The sequence below is a fragment of the Mesoplodon densirostris genome, chromosome 2, assembly GCF_025265405.1.
Source record: "Mesoplodon densirostris isolate mMesDen1 chromosome 2, mMesDen1 primary haplotype, whole genome shotgun sequence".
Classification (NCBI taxonomy): Eukaryota; Metazoa; Chordata; class Mammalia; order Artiodactyla; family Ziphiidae; genus Mesoplodon; species Mesoplodon densirostris.
The window spans coordinates 118,623,993-118,644,698 of NC_082662.1; the positions used below are offsets into that span (position 1 = coordinate 118,623,993).

A 20,706-nucleotide genomic window follows, 5' to 3' on the forward strand; every position below is an offset into this window, starting at 1 on the left:
ATGCATGGATCTAATAATTCTGTATTCTCCATTCTGTTACAACAATTCATATGTATTTTATTATTCCATAGCCAGGGCATTTATTTTAATGTAGATTTATGGTAAACCTTTTTATTCTCCTTTCTTCTTTTTAAAAATTGTTTTGGCTGTTCTAGGTCTTCTGCATGTACATATAAATTTTAAACTGACTTGTCAACTTCTATTTTACAAAGCCTGCGGGAATTTTGGTTGAGACTGTTTGAATTTATACACTAACTTAGGGGGAATTGACATGTTAACAATATTAAACTTCCAATCCATGTGCATAATACATATCTTTACTTATTCATGCTTTCTTCAATTTCTCTCAGCAATAATGTATAGTTTTCTGTGCAGACATCTTCACATATTTGTAAAAGTTATCACTAAGTATTATTTTTAATGACATTTAATGATATTTAAAATTGTTTTCTAATTTTTGCTATTATTTAGAATACAATGTATTTGTATATGTTGGTATTGTATTCTGAAAACTTGTTAAATTTGCTTTTTAATTCTAGTACATTTTCTATTAATTTCTTGGGCTTTTTCTATAAACAGATGAGATCAGGCACATTCAGAGTGGTATGGCTGTAGAATTTTTCTATAAACAAAAGCAGAACATATGTGAACAAAGACAATTTATATTCATTCCTTTACAATTTTAATGCCTTTTTTAAATGCCTTTAATTTCTTTTCCTTACTTTGTTGTGCTAGTTAGAAACAGGACAATATTGAATATATGTGATAAAAGGTACCTTTGCATTATTCTTGTTCTAAGAGATAAAACATTATCTTTCACCATTAATTACAGTAATAGCTGTCATTTATGAAAATTCCCTTCAATTGCTACATTGCCAAGATTTTTTTTCATGGAGTCTAAACGTTATCTAATTTTTTTCTGAATCAATCAAGTTAATCATATATGATTTTTTCCCTTTATTATGAATATCGTGAATTTCATTGGTTGATTTTCAAATGTTAAGCCCATCTTTTATTACCAAAAGGAAACCTACTTGTTCATGGTGCATGATTCATTTACATATTGTTAGATTTTATTTACTAGCATTTTCTTAACGATTTTTGCAAGTATGTTTATGAGGGATATTTTTTTCATTATCTTTTTATGTGTGTTATGTGTAAAGACCATCTGGTTTTGAATTTGAACAAAGCTGGCCTCATAAAGTGAAAAACACTCTCACTTCCTCTCTAATCTGGAAGTTTGTGAAGAAACTGTACAAGTTCTGTAAATTTTTGATAGAATTTACCAGTGATGCCATTGAAGCCTGGAATATTCTTTGTGGGAAAATCAAAATTAATTTAATTTATTTAATAAAAATAGGACCACTCATATTTCTTTTCTTTTCTTTTTTTTTTTTTTTGTGGGTCTCACAGGTACATTTATTCATGCACAAGGGCAGCAGCACTGCTACAAGTCAACACGATGTCCCATGTTTGTGTTCTGCCTACAACACAGCCAGACCAACATCCCATTCAAAGAAAGCTGGTTAATGATGACCATGAGCAGGCACAGGACCAGAAGCTTTCAAGGCTTTACTTCTTTTATCAGCACTCCTGAGTTTATAAAAATGAAGCCCATCAACCCCATTCCTACCCAAATCTCCTGGTAAACTTGGGTATAGTAGGGCATCATGGGGATCCAAACGTTCTTAATAAGGCTTTGAAACATCTCGGGCAGAGGATCAGCATCTCAGGCCACCCTAAGTCACAACAGACAACTTGGAAAGGTCACTGAGTGCACAGGAGCTGCATGGAGCCTGCTGGGAAAGCAGGACTACTCATATTTTCTATTTTTTCTTGGGTCAAATTTGATCATCTGTGACTTTGAAAGATTTTAACGACTTCATGTAAGTGGTTGAAGTGATTTACACAAAGTTTCTCATAATCTTCCTTTCTTAACCATTTAATACATACAGGATCAGTAGTAATGTACCCTCTTTAATTGTGACTTTTCTTTCTTGGTTAGTCTGACTAGAAGTTAATCAAATTTATTTTTTAAAAAGCTTTTGGTTTCATTTATTTTATTTTGTTTTCAATTTAATTCATTTTGGTTTTCATCTTTATTATTTATTTTCTTCTTTTCAATTTGGTTTTAACTTCCTCTGCCCTTTTAAGCTTCTTAAAGTGGAAGCTCTGATCATTGAATCTGGACCTTTCTTCTTTACCAATATAAGCATTCAAAGCTATAAAACTCTAAGAACTGCTTTAGTTCTATCACACAAGTTTTTATATCTTGCATTTTCATTCAGTTTAAGTTATGTCCCAATTACCCATGTGATTTCTTCTTTGACCTATGAGATATTCAAAAGTATGTTGTTTAATTTTTTAATATTTGTGGATTCTTCCATATTCATTTGTTATTTATTTCTAATTTAATTCCATCATGATCGTGGAAGATATGTTACATAATTTTAATCCACTTATATTTATTAAGACTTATTTTAAAGCCCAGAAAATGGGGCTTCCCTGGTGGCACAGTGGTTAGGGTTCCACCTGCCAATGCAGGGGACACGGGTTCGTGCCCCGGTCTGGGAAGATCCCACATGCTGCTGAGTGGCTGGGCCCGTGATCCATGGCTGCTGAGCCTGCACGTCCAGAGCCTGTGCTCCACAGCAGGAGAGGCCACAACAGTGAGAGGCCCCCGTACCATAAAAATAATAAAAAAAAAAAAAGCCCAGAAAATGGTCTACTTTGGTGATTGTTTCATGAACACTCAAAACATCTATTTTCTCTGAATATGAAATTTTAAGTTTGTAGACTTTTTTGTTTAGCTTGTTAAAGACATTGTTCCATTGTCTTCTGACTTGCATTGTTTTTAAGAAGAAGTCTGAATTTTTTCTACATTCCTCTATATATAAATTTTTTCTCTTGCTGCTTTTAAGATGTTTTCCTCTTCTTCACTGGTTTCAGCAATGTGATTTGGCTGTGTCTTGGTATGTATTGTGTGTGTGTGTGTGTGTGTGTGCATTTCTCTTACTTGCACTTCATTGACCTTCATTGTTATGTGGGTTTATAATTTTTTATCATTTTAAAATAGTACTGCTGTTATTTATCCAAATATTTTTACTGCACTCCTCAGTCTCTATTCTTTCCTTCTGGGATTCTAATTGGTTTTATATTGGGTTGTTTGAATTTTTTCCACAGGTTCCTGAAACTGTGTTTCTAATCTTTTATTTATGTCTTCCTTTCTGGGTAATTTCTATTGCTTTTTCTTCAAGTTAAATTAGTTTTTCTTCTACAGTTCCTAATCTGCTATTAATCTAATCCAGTGAAATGTTCTTTGCAGATAATGTGTTTCTTTTATGTCTAGAAGGCACATTTGTTATTTAATATCTTTCATTCTTCTCATTACATTCATGATTTCTTTTAATCCTTGAATATATATGTAATGTTTTAACATTCTTGCCTGCTAATTCCATCACCTTTTTCATGTATGTATCTCTTTCTTCTGACTGATTTTCTTCTGACTATATTTTTTTTTATTTTTTTTTATTTTTTATTTTTTTGCTGTACGCGGGCCTCTCACCGCTGCGGCCTCTCCCGTTGCGGAGCACAGGCTCCGGACACACAGGCTCCGCGGCCATGGCTCGCGGGCCCAGCCGCTCCGCGGCACGTGGGATCCTCCGGGATCGGGGCACAAACCCGCGTCCCCTGCATCGGCAGGCGGACTCCCAACCACCGCGCCACCAGGGAAGCCCTCTTCTGACTATAAATGACATTTTCTGCTTCTTCATATACCTAGTAGGGTTTTTTGTTTTTTTTTTTTTTTTTTTTTTTGCGGTACGCAGGCCTTTCACTGTTGTGGCATCTCCCATTGTGGAGCACAGGCTCCGGATGCACAGGCTCAGTGGTCATGGCTCATGGGCCCAGCCACTCCATGGCAATATGGGATCCTCCTAGACCGGGGCATGAACCCGTGTCCCCTGCATTGGCAGGCGGACTCTCAACCACTGGGCCACCAGGGAAACCCTATCTAGTAGTTTTTGAGTGAATGCTGGAGATTTTGAATTTCATGTGTAGTGTGCTGCATTTTTTAACGTTGAACATTGTTCTGTTGTATATAGGTTACTTGTGGATCCTGTTGAGCTTGACCTGATTGAACTCTCTGTTTGATAGGGCAGGACTCAGTCTTTACTTTAGAGTTAGAGTGGCTCTATTCCTTAGGTATGGTCTTACTAGGGCTACAATTGAGGGCCCAGGACGCTCAGTTAAGCTTTTCTGCTCTAGTTTGTCAAACACCAATGTCTTGCAGCCACATGTAAACATCAGAACCTCTGTTTAGCTCACATTTCCCCATAATAGTTCTATGCCAGCCTTCTAATGCCTGGCTCCACATACATATACCTTAGTATTCTGCAAAAGACCAAGAGATGCTTATGCATAGTTCTGCAGGTTTTATTTTGTGCAGCTTCCTCTTCTCTGCTACTCTGCCCCACAAGTTCCAGCCATGTTGCCATCTCTAAATTTCAACATTTGTCTCCTCAGCTCATGCTTAGACTCTACTTCCCTATGCCATGTTTTGCAAAGATCCTTTAAGCAAATGCTCAGGGAAATCATGGAGCTTAAATTTTGTGTTTTTATTTCCTCCAGAATCACAGTCTTTCACTGCTTATTGTCTAAAATCTGAAAACAGTTGATTCATATGTTTTTCCCACTTTATTATTTTTTTTATGGTGAAAGGACTAATAAAGTAGTAGTTGCTCCCTCCTGAGTGGAAGGAGCAATATATAATTGATGTTACACTTTTCTTTGTGTGCCATTTATCAATTTATTGGCCTTCAACTTCAAATTTGCCTTCATTGCTTGCTCTAAAGAAACTGAGCTGGGCCCTTGACAGCTGGTACAATGTTAAGCTTTGTCATTTCAGAGCACTGTTAGACACACTGCAGGAAGAAGGGACTTTCCATTTCCATTAAGCTCCACTTGGCAGTTTTCTTCAGCATGACTTGGCTTCACCAGCAGCAAGTTCCTGCAACATGGGCAGATATTCCAACATCCCGCTCTGCAGTGCATGGCAATCAATAGCACCCAAAAATAAGCAAATTCCCTCAGCATCCTTCTTTACATAGTAAAGTGTCTCCAGCAAGACACTACCTTCAGAATAGCTTTCCCCAGTACACTAGAGGGCAGATTTCTGGTACATTCCAAAGTGTGAATTTCCATCAAGTTCTCCCAGCATGGCACATTGCAATGTCTCTGTCATACAGTGGGTTGATGCTGTGCCCTCTCCAATAAGGTCTGGATATTAGCCCTTATGCAGGAAGGGTTGTCTCTTCCTCAGGTGTTTGTTGAGTTTTTAACATTCATCTTTATTAAATTTTCTTGAATGCACACATGAGGTTTCTGAATCAGAGCAGATTTCTTATTATGCTCACCACACAATCAACAGTCAGAATAACATTGGATCACTAGTCTCTCCACATTTGCAACCCTGCAAAGTGATATGATAAGAACCAGATGGAAAATGTATCCTACACAAGTGGCAGGACCATTCTGTATGCAAGAGATGGAGAAATATAAATGTCTTCCATTTATACAGAGGAAAGAGTTTATTTTTCTCTCTCTCCTTCTGAGAGAGTCTCCTTGGAGACAGGATGCAAAGAATCCTTATTCTAATCTTTTGTTATGCCCATAAATCTTTCCAGGAAGAAGATAATAGACTGTCTATGGCTTTTACAACCTAGAAATTTCTTCGTGGCTCCAGGTTCCACCCCTTTTGAAATGTAAACAAGCAGAGAGATAATGCTACAACTTAGGTGCCTTACCAGAAATGTAACCGTATGGCTCTTGGGGAGATAAGAGAAGCTTATTGTATGGAAGCAATTAGCTCCACCATCAAAGAAACAAATGGTGTCAGACCTAATCCTCATTGTAAGGAGTAAAATGTTCCTAGGAGAAATGAAAGCAAACCTTCTACTCTGATAGTGTATGCATTTCCATGGCTCAGGAAACTGAGGTTTTTATAAGATCACTAAAAAAATCTAGAGAAAATTTATTTCCCACAATATCCTATCTTAGCCCTAGGGATAGTATCTGTTCCTTATATCTACTATTCTTGTATTCTTTAGAATTATCTTAATTGCTATCCAATATCTTATTGCTCCAGTTCCTTGTTATAGCTACCAATTCTTTATATTAAACTCCCTATTCAAATTACCGAGTGACATTTGTCTAACTGGGCCTTGACTGATATAGAATTATAACTTACCCTCTCATACTTATGAAGGCAACGAAGTAATTGCTACTTTCTGTTCAACAGATCCAATTTGCACAATGTCATCAATACACTAGTACATGTGATATTCTATGCAATGTCATGACAAACAAGATTTCTGTGGTCTATATTATGAGAGGGAGCAGTAGAATTGTCATAGCCCTAAAACAAGACTGAAAATACACTACTAGCACTGCCAGGTAAAAGCAACTCCTTCTGACTGTACTTAAAATTTGTATGGAGAAAAAGTTATCCAGGTCAATAGCTACTTACCAAGTGTGACATGCTATGTGGATTTGCTCCAGTAACAACACTACATCTGGGACAGCAACAGAAACTGTCATCACAATCTGATTAAGTTTACAATAGCCCATAGTCATTTTCCAATACACATCTGGCTTATTCACAGGCCAAACTGGAGGAATTAAATAGGGATGTGATGAGTATTACAACCCCTGCTTTTTCAATTCATCTCTACAATTCCCACAGTAATGTGATATTGCTTCTCATTTACTATCTTGAGAGGGGGAGGAAATTCTAGGGGCTTCCACTTAGCACTTCCTACCACATGGCCTGTATGTCAGGGAGCCACTGAGCTTGTTACTGAGCAGTTACTGAGCATGTCTATTCTAATTTTACATTAGAGAACTGAGGAAATAATGACCAGGTAGGTCCCTGAACCAACTGATCCACTGTGTGTGAGACCAGAGCTAACACTACACCTATTACCTGATTTGAGTCAACACAGTGGAGCATCATAGTCTATCAACCAGTTTCCAAACCTATGTCAATTCAAAGATCAAGAGCCCCTTTACTGAAAGGGAGGCCAAGTCTCCTTGAGGAAGTACCCTGCATCATTAATACAAACACTGTAAATCTTCCACCAAACCTTCCCCCAAAGGGACCTATATCCATATACTAGAGTGACTTCACCAAGTAACAGGAAATACCAAGACCTTTCAAGGATTACTTGACAATGGCCCAAAATTTATGCTAACATTTTGGTACCCAAAATCTCACTATGGCTCATCAATCAAAATGATGGCTTATAGGGGTCAGATGGACAAAATGACATGCATGGTAGATGTCAATCAGCCTTTCTCCTCAGCTACCTTAGTGTTTGTTCAAAGGCTTCCATGAATAAAACGGCCATGTTAGCAGAGATGAAACCTATACTTAGGCTCAACAATATGGACTTCCCCTTATCAAATCTGACCTGGATAACATCATTGCTGAGCACCCAACCTGCTAAAAGCAGCAACTAATAATAACCCCTAAATATGACATCATTTCTTTTTAAGAAACAGCCTGGTGTCAGGTTAATGATAACGGACCTCTTTCATAATGGAAGGGGCAGAAATCTATCTTTGCTGGAATAGACACAAATTCTGAAAACAGATTTGCTTTCCCTACCCCTAATGCTTTCTGCCAGTCCTACCACCTGTGGACACTCAGAATGCCTTAACTACCATCATGGCATTCCCCGCAGCATTGCATCCGGTAAAGGAACTCATTTAACAATACAGGAAGTACAGCAATGGACTCATGCTTATGGAATTAACTAGTCTTACTGCATATTCCATCATCCAGAAATAGCTGATGTATTTGAAAGATGAATGGCTTACTAATGACTCAGTTATTCCACCAGTTTTGAGATATCTTAAAATGATAGTGTTCTGTTTTAAATCAGTGTATGTTCTGAATCAGACAATTATATAGCCAGAATTCATGGGTCCAGGAGTTAAGGGGTGGAAGTGGTAGTGGCTCCTTTTACTCCCATTTCACCTAATAACTCACTTGCAGGATTTTTCTTCCTGTCCCAGCATCCTTAGCTCCACTGGTCTTAGTTCTCATGGGCAAAATATTTCTAACCAGGGAATGGAACAGAAATAATTAAATTTAATTAGAAGGTGAGACGGTCATCTGGCCATTTGTGACCCCACACATCACTGAACCAACAGTAATCCCATGTTACAATTAATCCATTATATTAAACTTTCATTATTCAAATTGCTGTGTGATTTCTATCTCCTGAATGGACCATGACTGATAACACTTCTTTTTTACACTAAGCAACCATATTTTCTAAGCACTGCTTTAGCTGAATCTCACAAGTTTTAATATCTTACATCTTAATTTCTATTCAATTCCAAATATTTTCCAATTTCCCTTATAATCTATTCTTTAACCCACCAGTTTTTAGGCCGTGTGTTAATTTCTAAATGTTTTTCCCAGATTTTTTTTTGTTTGATTTAGAATTGAATTCCACTATGGTCAGAGAACATATTTTTATGATTCCAATCCTTATAAATATATTGAGTCTTATGATTCATATGTCCACTCTTGCTTCCATGTGCACTTGAAAAAAGAGTGTATTCTGCTGTTGTTGGTTGGAAGGTTCTATAAATATCAAAATGTCAAATGTACTAAAACATGGAACAGCTGTTTTATATGCTTATTTACTGTCTACTCATTCAATCAATTGCTAAGCGAGTATTGAAATCCCCAATCAGAATTGTAAATTTATCTATTTCTCTCTTTAACTTAGTTTTTGTTTATCTATTTTAGAACTCTATTACTAGGAGCATGTATATTTAAGATTGTCATGTCTTACTGATGAATTAGCTTTTCATTTTAATAAAATCTCCCTATTTTATTTATGGTAATATTTCTTGCTTTAAAATCTACTTTGTCTGATATTAATGAAAAATGAAGGTGAAAGTAAAGGCATTTTAAGATAAGTGAAAATTGGGATAATTTCTACACTACCAGAAATTGCTAAAGAAGTTCTAGAAGATATAACCCCTTCAGTACAATTAGAGTTTGCATGGTATATCTTTCCCTACACTTTTTCTTTTAATTTATCTGTGTATTTTTGTCAAATTTCTCTTTTAAATAGTGTATAGTTGAGTCTTGCTTGTTTTTATCCATTCTGACAACATCTGCCTTTTCACTGACATGTTTAGTACAGTTGACCCTTGAACAACACAGGTTTGAACTGCACAGGTATACTTATAAGTGGATTTTTTTCAATACATATATTACTATGTTTACAATCTGAGGTTGGTTGAATTCACAAATGCAGAACCACAGATACAAAGTGCCAACTGTAAAGTTATATGTGGATTTTCGACTGCTGGGACGGGGGTAGTAGGGGCGTGTTGTGAGCACCCTGAACCTCCACATCACTGAAGGGTCAACCATATACCTAGGTTGAATACAGTTCTCTATACCATTGAATTTCAGTCTACTCTTTTACTATTTTTTCTATTTGTCTCATTTGTTAGCTGTTCCTCTGTTCCTTTATTCCTTCTTAAATATTAATATACTTCTTAAATATTAAAATACTTAAATATTTTTAGTATTCTATTTTATTTCTGTACTGCCTTCATAGGTATACCTCATTGCATTATTCTTTTCATTATTGTTCTATGGGTATGCACTCTTAACTTATTACAATCTTTCTTAGTTAAAATTGTACCACTTCTTGTTAAACAAAGGCATCATAAAAATATAGTTATATTTACCTCTTTCTTTATGCTACAGTTGTCATGTATATGACATCTATATATGTTATAAGCCTCACAATACTATACCATAATATTTTCTTTAACTTATAATATATCCTTTAAAACAGCTGAAAGAAAAACAAGATACCTTTTTTTACTCACATATTAACATATCTTCATTCCTCTTTATATATCCATAGTGATCTTCATTCTTCTTTATATATCTATAGTTTGCATCTGGTGTCATATCCCTTCAGTCTTAAGAATTTCCTTTATCATTTCTGGTAGTGTATAATTATCTCAATTTTTACTTACCTGAAAATATCTTTATTTCACATATATATATGTAATTTTTGAATGATATTTTTTACTGGATATAGAATTCTGACAACACTAAAAACGTCAGTCAACTGTTTTCTGGCCTCCATTGTTTTCAATTAGAAGTCAGTGAAATTATTATCATTGTTCCCTTATATTTAATTTACCACGTTAACCTGGTGACTTTCAAGATTTTTTAAAAATTAATTAATTTATTTATTTTTGTCTGCGTTGCATCTTCATTGCTGCCCACGGGCTTTCTCTAGTTGCAGCGAGTGGGGGCTGCTCTTCTTTGCGGTGCACAGTCTTCTCATTGGAGTGGCCTCTCTTGTTGTGGATCATGGGCTCTAGGTGCATGGGCTTCAATAGTTGTGGCACTTGGACTCAGCAGTTGTGGCTCATGGGCTCTAGAGCGCAGGCTAAGTAGTTGTGGCACATGGGCTTAGTTGCTCCACAGCATGTGGGATCTTCCCAGACCAGGGCTCGAACCTGTGTTGCCTGCATTGGCAGGTGGATTCCCAACTACTGCACCACCAGGGAAGCCCTCAAGATTTCTTTATCTTTGTTTATTAAAGATTCAGCTCTGATGTACATAGATTTGATTCTTTTTATTTATCCTGTTTGGGATTCACTGAGATTCTTGGATCCATAAGTTTACATTTCTCACTAATTTGGCCAATGAATCTCCAGATATTTTTGTGACATATTCTACTCTCTGAGACTCCAGTTACATGGACATTAGACTTCTTGTATTGTTGCATGAATCATTGAGACTTTTCATTCATTTCTTTTCTGTTCTTAGATCAATAGAAATTATTGAATTTGATCTTCAAGTTAATTGACCCTTTTACCAATTACAATTTTCTGTTAAGAAGATTAGTAAATATTTCATTTCAAATATTTTAACTTTCAGTTCTATAAATTCTATTTCTTTCTTATTACAGCTCTCATTTCTTAACTGAGATTCCACATCTGTTTGTTCAATAAGAGCATGGTTTCCTGTAAATCTTTGGACCTATGTATACTACCTGCTTTTAAGTCCCTGACTACTAATTTGGGCCATCTTAAGGTTAACTTATACAGACTAGCTTTCTCTTGATTATGGGTCATATTTTTCTGTCCATTCCAATGGTGAACATTTAATTGTATACTGGGCATTGTGGAGGATACATTATAGAAATACTTGGATTCATTAATCTTGGTGCACTTGCCATCTTTGAGTAGACAATGTCAGGAAGTCTCCCTACAGCACAGTATTTGGACTTGCTAAATTCATTCACCTTGACCTGAATCTTCCAATACATGAACGGATGAAGTCACCAACTGAGTCATGTCATTTTCTTCTTTAGGGTTACATGGTACTCTGTGTATAGCACTAATCACACTCTACTGAACTCAGCTGCAAGCAGATTGTAAGCTACTCAAGAGCAAGGCTCAGGTCTTATCTCTGCATCTAGTGCCTAACCCAGTGCCTAATACTCAGAGTGGATGTGTATGTCATATTTGTTGATGTAACAAAATGAATCATTTAAAAAGTCAGAAATCATATAATGCTAACACAAAATTCACAAAATACTGTTAATATGTGGGTCATTTAACTCTTTGTTAACTCAAAGACTCTAACATAAGCTCAGTTTCAACTGACGATATCAATGCACCACAATACAAGGTAATTTTAAATGCTTATGGTAAACATTTAAAGAAATATATTCATGAGGTTCAATATACTTTGTTTACAAAGGCAGGAATGAAAACAGAACATTTCAGGAAGAGTCTATCAATACTGACTGAAATGAAGCTCCAGCATCTAAAACATAAAGTTTACTCATTCATCATAACTTATTCCCTGATTAGAATAAATTGTGTGTGTGAGCGTGTAAATTCCTTGATTAGAATAAATTGTATGTGTTTGTACATATGGATGGAGTAACAGAAAGAGCATGGAATTTAGGATTAATAGATCTGTAATTGAGCCTCCATTTTTAGTCCTACTTCTATCTCTAATGTTGTATGTGCCCTTAGGAAAGTCCCTTACTCTACCCCCAGTGTATTTCTCTGAAAATGAGGTAGTAATATTTATCTTACACAGTGCTGTTATCATCAAATGAGGTCATGAATGTGAAAGACCTTTGTGAACTGTAAAGAGTTACATACATATTAGGGATAGCTATAAAATAATTCCAATAAAGCATTATTATCAATACCTTTGACCATAGCATTCATCACATCTAAAACTCCCAAATGTTATCTCTCCCCTCACAAAAATATACATGCATACTTACACACACACACATGAATACATATGCTACCACACATGTGTACATACTTCATTCAGCAGCAACATCAAAACTGATCTGGGATCTTGCACCTTTTAAATATGCCTTTTTAAAAATTAAGCCCTGTGGGTCACTTACTTACTGTCTTAATATGGCTTAATTTTATCCCTCCTGCCTACCTCCCTCCTCTCTCCTCCTGGAAACATTTATACTCATTAAGAAAATGTTTTATTCTACTTATTGTTGGTAGGGCTGCAACTATATTCTCTAATCCATCATGCATTGCAAGTAGGGAGTGTGAAAGGATATCAGGTGAAACTGGTTTTTCTCTAGAGAAGCTACAAAGTCAACACTGAAAATCCTATTTCAGAATGTTTAAGATCTGTAATAGTCTGTTTCACATTTTTTTTCCTAAGAGGTTAAGTATTAAACTATCTTAACTCTTGGTTTTATATGTCAAGCTATCAAGCAATCAGTTTCAAGTCTGTTATTTTTCTGGTTATGGCTAAAACATATTATCCTAGTATTAATCCAGTTTCCTTCCAAAGAAGGATTTTTTTCCTCCAGCCCAGTTTTAAGTGACTAATTTTAATAAATGCATGAATGTCAACTGAGCTTATGGAGCAAGTGAGAACTGTTTATAGGCAATCCTGCAATGGGGAAAAGTAATTTCAACTATGCTCCCAAGGTTGTCACCTCTACTTTGTCATTTTCTGTTAGTTTACTTTAGGTGAGGGAAGTTTATATGGCAGGCAGAGGGAATATGATATGATATGTCTATCCAAACAAAAAACTAGAGATTCCTGGAAAAGACCTTATACTTAATATTTGTTCACACATGCATGTTTCCAAAGGTATATTAAGTACCTATTATTTGTCAGGCTAATATTCAATACAACAATGGGCATACAGAGATGAATAATACCCACCTGCTAGTACATCTAGCTTTTTCAGGCTTGTGTGTCTCTGCTCAGGCTCTTTTCTTTCCCTTGACTGTCCTCCCTCATCCCTCTCCCAGACTTCAAATGACCCAATGCCACAAAAAGTTAATTAACTATTACCTCTCTGAATTATTTTCTGACCTTCTAAATAGATTTGACCAGTTCTCTTTTTTGCACAACACTCCTGACCCCAAACAACAATCCTGTATGTATGCCTAGAGCAAGTTTTGGTATTCTTTGCTATTTTGTCTGTCTTCCCCATCGGACTGTGAATAACTTGAAACAGAGTCCCTGTAATACTCGTTACTGTAACCCCACAGCTAGTTAACTGCTTAACACCCAGTGCTTGAGAAATACACAGACTGAATAAATAACTGATATTATGGTTATTTTTCTGATGCACAGAAGAGATAAACAAAAAAAAGTGCTAAAAGAAAAGAGGTATGTGCAATGCACAAGAGAAGCAAGATAAAGAAATATGGGTAGAGTGAGACATTAGAGAATTATAACAAAAAGAAAGAAGATAATGAAGATAGCCTCCACATTAGCCAGCAATCTAAGTAACATGCATAATTACAGGAGAGAGCAATAAAACGATTCACTGTTCCTGATTCATCATACTGGAAGGATATGAGACCACATAGGCCTACCCACTCTTGTACTATTTGTTGCACTGCTCCTGTAGGAGCTGCTTCCTCCAGTGAGTCTAAAGTCATGCAAAGTGTGTAAAACAACTAACATTAGTGGGCAATTTACTCATGCATGAAGTGTGAGGGAGAGGGACAAGAATGATATCTAAACACTTAGGGAATGGAGGGGATGGGATGAGAGAAGACCAGAAACCTTTCAACATAGAAGACCACACATGCCTTCTGATATCTTTCCACCCCCCATTATCCCTCAGCTTCCCAGCTGAGAACCACACACACCTTCTATTTCCCCCAACTTAATGAAAAATAGCAGTGCCCACATAGGCAAAAGTGGACAGGGTCAAAGAGTGCTTCTCTAAGAGAGTTTAAGGAAATTATGGAAGCAAATGATCTATAAAAGAAGAAAATTGGATTCTGTGGTATATTTCTGCTAGGGTTTGAGGGAAGAAATACTTATACCAGAGAAAATTCTTTGAGAATATGATGGAAATGACACATTCATACTTGTGCACAAAATCTAGTAAATAATTCCATAAAGTGCAAAACCCCTCTAAGCCCTTCCAAACACTACTCCTCAAGGCACTATGAACCTCAGGTTGAGATACCTCTCCTAGAGGGATACCCAGCAATGTTTATCACAGAGACTCTGACATCAGCTATGATGTCACCCAACTGTGAGAGCCTGCAACGAAGGACACTGGACAAAGAACCCCAGCCCTGTTGACCTCCTCACATCAGGATCTGTGGAACACAGAATAAATTACAGGTCACCTAGAAGATGCAGCAATACTATTTCTGTGGTTCAGAACAGAAAAATAAAACTGGAAAGTAAGGGACAGGAACTACCCTGGGGATGGAATCACAATAGAAGTGTGTGAAAAGACATGTTGCCGTATCAGTGTCTCTTCGTATCTTCCAGCTCTGTCTCACAGCAGAGATAAACTAGCAGTAAGATCCACAAAAAATATTCCCACATGGACTTCCCTGGTGACACAGTGGTTAAGAATCCACCTGTCAAGGCAGAGGACACAGTTTCGAGCCCTGGTCCAAGAAGATCCCACATGCCGCTGAGCTACTAAGCCCACGCATCACAACTAATGAGCCTGCGCTCTAGAGCCTGCAGGCCACAACTACTGAGCCCACATGCTACAACTATTGAAGCCTGTGCTCTAGATCCTGTGCTCCACAGCAAGAGAAGCCACCACAATGAGAAGCCCGTGCACCGAAACGAAGAGTAGCACCCGCTCACACCAACTAGAGAAAGCTCGCGTGCAACAATGAAGACCCAACACAGCCAAAAATAAATAAATTAAATAAATTTGAAAAAAGAAAAGCCTATTAAAAAATATTCCCACAACCTTCCTCATTGAGGATATAAAATAACGTAGCATGAATATGATTATTTTGATAAAAATTGTATTGGGAGAAGGATGACTTTGCACTCTTGCTGATAGAAGGGAATTCAATGACATTTGCCTTAGACTCTGCAATCAGAATAGCCAGTATCTAAGACAACTACTTCAATGCCACTGCAGTTACTACATAGAAGTTTTAAATCTGAAAGCCTTCCATAGGTTGAAAAAAGAAGTGTGTTTATAAAAAGTACATCTGGATAAAAGTGCAGTTATAGAGGACAGCCACCAATACATTCTCTCCCAGCTTAGCCTCTAGAAACGACAGAGATTTTTGCCTTGATTGCAAAGAAGGAAGGGAGACACACAGAAATGAATACTAGCTAAGGAGCTAACATGGCTGGATAATGAAAGAAATGACCCTTTTTGCTGAGGCTGTTCATTCTTCAATCAGCAAGAATTAAGAAAATCGTTTCTGAAATGACTGTCACGAGGCAATTGAGTTAACTTCTGAGAATGAAAGCCATCATCAGACTGTCTCTGCAGCTTCACTTCCTAAGACCTCTTTCACATCTGTTCCAACTGCCTCTTCTCCACTCCTCCTTACCACACTAGGTTAAGGATTTGACTGTCTGAGAGGAGCCAGGTAAAGTGAGGGCCAAAAGAGGTTTGCAAGCAGAACTCCTCAGGCACAGAAACAAGTAGTCTTAATCTGGCTTGGAATGATTCTTGTATCTGGTAACAAAATTTGACAGAGCAAAAACCTTGCTTTCCGCTTTGCCCTTAGAGCATGAGAAGGAAAAGCATTTCAACTCTTTGACATTATTCTCCACATTGTATTTGATGAACTTGTGAATCATGGCATGTTTATGAGTAGACACACATTACACTGGACCAAAGTTTTCCTGACAAAACAATTCAATCTGTTAAGAAATGTTTCTGCCCACAGCTCTATGTAGGGCATCTTTGACCTCCTTGTTCCTCAGACTGTAAATAACAGGGTTCAGCAGAGGAGTGATGATGGTGTAGGTCACAGAGAGAAGAAGATATTTTTCTATTGCATTTTCTGACTTGCGCTTGAGGTAGGCAATGGAGCCACAGCCATAGTGGACCATGACCACAGTGAGGTGGGAGGCACATGTGGCGAAGGTCTTCTTCTAGCCCTTGGTTGAAGGCATCTTAAGGATGGAAGAGATAATGAGGATATAGGAGGTGAAGAACAGGCCCACTGGAACAAAAATCACATATTGAACTTACACCATAATTGATAATCTCATTGATAGTGGTATCAATGCAAGAAAGTTTCATGACTGGGTAAATGCCACAGAAGGGCAAATGGAACATGGTCATTATATGGAGAAATGCCATAACCAGACCAGTGCCAAAGGACACACAGACTAACCTAGCACACACTCCTTTGTTCATGAGAACTGTGTACCTCAGGGGTTTTCAGATGGCCACATAGTAGTCATAGCCCATAGCTGTGATCAAGAAGCAATTATTAGTCACAAGATGACAGAAAAGAACATCTGGGTTCCAAAGCCTTACAAGGAGATAGGCTGGTTATGAAAAATAAGACCAGAAAGCACTCGTGGGACGATGACCAATGTGTACACGGTCTCAGAACTAGCCAGCATGCTCAGGAAGAAGCACATGGGTATGTGGTGGTGAAGGACAACACAAATGACGGTCACAATGATGATGTTCCCAGCCAGAGTGAAAATGGAGATGGTAAGGAAAACCACAAAGAGGGTTATCTGGTGCTTTCCAAAGATAGAGAACCCCAGGAAGATGAATTCTGCCACTCTGTGAAGTTCTTTCTCTGCATTTCACTATATCAGTGCCCTAAAGCAATAAAAGGAATCAGTCATCAAGGGGAAAATTCCCATCAGCAATTGGACTTCACAGCAAGGGACAATGACAGCTGAACTGAGAGAGTGAGTCCAATTCCCCCCTTGTGACCAACAAGCTCACGTGTATGGCCCTGGCACAGAAAGAAAGAAAACTACTTTTGTCTCTTTGGGGCTTATACATGTGAACATGATCACTATGGAGCAAACTTCCCCTGTGCATGAAGACTTCCAAGCAAATGCTCACCACACACCCATCATAGTGATGTTAGGAAGGGGAAGAGAACAGCCAGGAAAGAGTAATGCTCTGTGTCCCTATCAGTAATGATATCCACCACTTAAAACAAACTCTAGGAACAAAGGGCTCACTAATAAAGTGCATGTCAAGAAAATGATAAAGATGAGAGTTTCGAAGGGGATATATAGCAGAAGGAAGTAGACTTGAAGATGACGAACTGTGATAAGCAGTCCCTGGATCTGGAAACAGGGCCACCAAGAACTTTTACACAGTATTTCAGTTGAGTTCTGAATCTAGAAACCTCATTTCAGAGAGAGAATGTGGTCCAAATATGTCACCACACCCTCAAAGAACAACTACAAAACAACTTCTGTTGTGATCACTCTACTGAAAGAGTTCACTCAAGTCCCGCCACAGTAATCATTTTTGCTGACTCCAGTAGTACTTTTAAGAATGAAGTCAGGAAAAGAGTTGGGTAATTGGGAGAACATTGTCTAGTTTCCACTGTAATAGGAAAGGATTAGGACAATTCAAGGTGTGGACAAGGGAATGTAAGTACCAGAGTTGAGAGAGGAGGAGAAAGGAGTCTGCCAGCTACTTGGAGCTGAACTGGCCTACCAATTTTTATTTTAATTGGAGTAAAACTGCTTTACAATGTTGTGTTAGTTTCTGGTGTACAATGAAGTGAATCAGCTATATGCATACCTATATACCCTCCCTCTTGGACCTCCCTCCCCCCACTTCGATCTAGGTCACCACAGAGCACTGAGCTGAGCTCCCTGTGCTATACAGCAGGTTCCCACTAGCTATCTATTTTTAAAAATCTGGTGAACACAGAATTTGATATAATTACAAGAAACAGTGCACTAGTCCCCTCTGTTGAAAAGCAAGAGTACACAGCCTGTATGGACAGCATACATCTGATCCTGTGGTTCTCTACAATGACCATTCCATTGTTCTCCCTCCTTTCATTTTCAGAATTACTGAAATAGACTTCCTCTCCCACCTCCCATAATTCCCTGAAAGTCAGCTTCATCACAGTCCCTCCCACAAAACTGTTCTCTCAAATGTCAAAGAAGTCTTCACTGCTAAAACTGTCAGACTTTGCTTTTTCCTCTTTCTCTTGTCCTTCTGATTCATTTTACACTTCTGAAAACCCTGCCTCCTGGAAACATTCTCTGACCTTGGTTTCCATGACACCACACTATTTTTTCTCTTTTCTCAGCACTCAGTTCTCTTCCATGAAGTTGCTCATTTCACCTATATTGTAGTTGGAAATGTTGTTCTTTGGTCAATCCTTGGCCCTTGCTATTTTCTCTTCATGCTCTCCTCAATTTTTTCAGTTATAATTTCTAAATTAATTGCTCTCAGATCTCTATTTCCATCAACAGTCTTTTCTCCAAGTTTATGATGTACCTTCCTCTGGACTTCTCTATTTGTGGGTCTTGCTGACATAATAAATTTTATTTTTTCAAAAACTAAACATTTACCCTCTTAGATTTGGAAAAGTCTCTCCATCTCAACTCCTCTGTCCTCCTCGATGACCTCACCCATATTCCAGTCAATCAAGGTCAGCATTTTGGAACCATATCTACCTCATCATCACATTCAATGGAACTCTTCCTTAAATAATGTCTACTGTCTATTCCATTTTCTAGATTCATAATGACCCTCATAAGATTAGGATAACAAATCCTCTAGTCAGGATAATAAAACATATGCCCATTCTAAAATGTATATGGAAATGCAAAGAACCAAGAATACCACAGCAATCTCAAAAAAATTTTAAAAGTTAAAGAACTTACACTACTGCAGTTGAAGACTACAGTAATCAAGGCAGCATGGTATTGGTGTAAGGATAGACATACAGATCAATGAAAAAAAACACAGTTCAAAAATAATCCACACATATACGATCAACTGATTTTTGATAAAGTTCTAAAGTATCTCAATAATAGTATTTTCAACAAATGTTTCTGGAACAACTGGATATCTAAATGGAAAAAAAATAAACCTCAAACTTTACCCTCATGCCATACACAAAATAACAACTCAACATGAATCAAAGACATAAATATAAAAGCTAAAACTAAAAATTCTAGACAAAAATGTGATAAAATCATGACCTTGGAATAAGCAAAGTTCCTAGATACAAAATAAAAACAATAAACTATAAAAGGACAAAATCACAAATTGAACTTCATAAAAATAAATCTTCTATTCTTCAATAGACATTGTTAGAAAAGCAAAAAGGAAAGCCACAGACTGGGAGAAAATATCCACAATATACATTCTGAATAAAAGTTTAGACATATGTAAAGAATTCTTACAACTCAGTACTAAGATGCATTTTTGAAATTGGAAAAATATTTAAACAGACATTTTACATAAGAAGATATACAAATGGTCAATAAGTGCATGAAAGGATACTCAACATCATAACATCATTAGTCACCAGAGAAATGTAAAATAACACCATGAGATACCACTATACACTCACTCAAATGGCTAAAATTTAAAACAAAGCCTAATATTGTCAAGGAACTGAAAGAACTGGAACTCTTAAACATTGATGGTGGCCATGTAAAATGGTACAACCAATCTGTAAGAGTTTGGCATATTTTTAGAAAGGAAAATATATGCTTAGCCCATAATTCAATATTTTTGCTAAGTATTCACACAAGAGAAATTAAAATATGTGTCTACACAGAGACCTGTACATGAATGTTCCTAGAAGCTTTATTCCTAAAAGCCAGAAACTGGAAACAACTCGAATGTTTATGGTGTACCTGTGTAATGAAATACTGCTCAGCAATAAAAGGAACAGATTACTAATACAAACAACATGACTGATCTTTAAAAACATTATAATGAATCAAAGAAGTAGATACAAAAAAGCGCATACAGTGTAATTCCATTTATAGAACACTCTAGAAAATATAATTTTATTTTATACTGCAAGAAAACAAGCAGTAGTTGCCAGAACTGTTAGGGAATTGACTGCAACAGAACACTAGGGAACTTTTAGGGATGAAGGAAATGTTCTTGATTATGATGGTAGTTATACAGGTACATAAATTTATCAAAATCCACCAAAATGTATACTTAAATTGGTACATTTTGTTGTTATTTACACTGCATGGTATTTATCATACTGCATAATATTGTATAGTACAATATTATGTAATCTATTACAGCTCCTCTAAGTTGATTTTTTAAAAGATTCTCATTTGGCCACAAATAAGATTCTATGCCTGCAAATCTGTCACTGCTAGATCCACAGTTCCATAAGGTCTCATTGTGATGTAAGAAACATGGG

General features: G+C 37.0%; 2 pseudogenes; both read right to left on the bottom strand.

Moving 5' to 3' along the window:
- Positions 1 to 1,526: 1,526 nt before the first annotated feature.
- Positions 1,527 to 1,708, bottom strand: LOC132483068 (ATP synthase subunit ATP5MJ, mitochondrial-like; annotated as a pseudogene).
- A 14,517-nt stretch (positions 1,709 to 16,225) lies between these two features.
- LOC132483070 (olfactory receptor 10J5-like) lies at positions 16,226 to 17,127 on the bottom strand (annotated as a pseudogene).
- Positions 17,128 to 20,706: the final 3,579 nt, after the last annotated feature.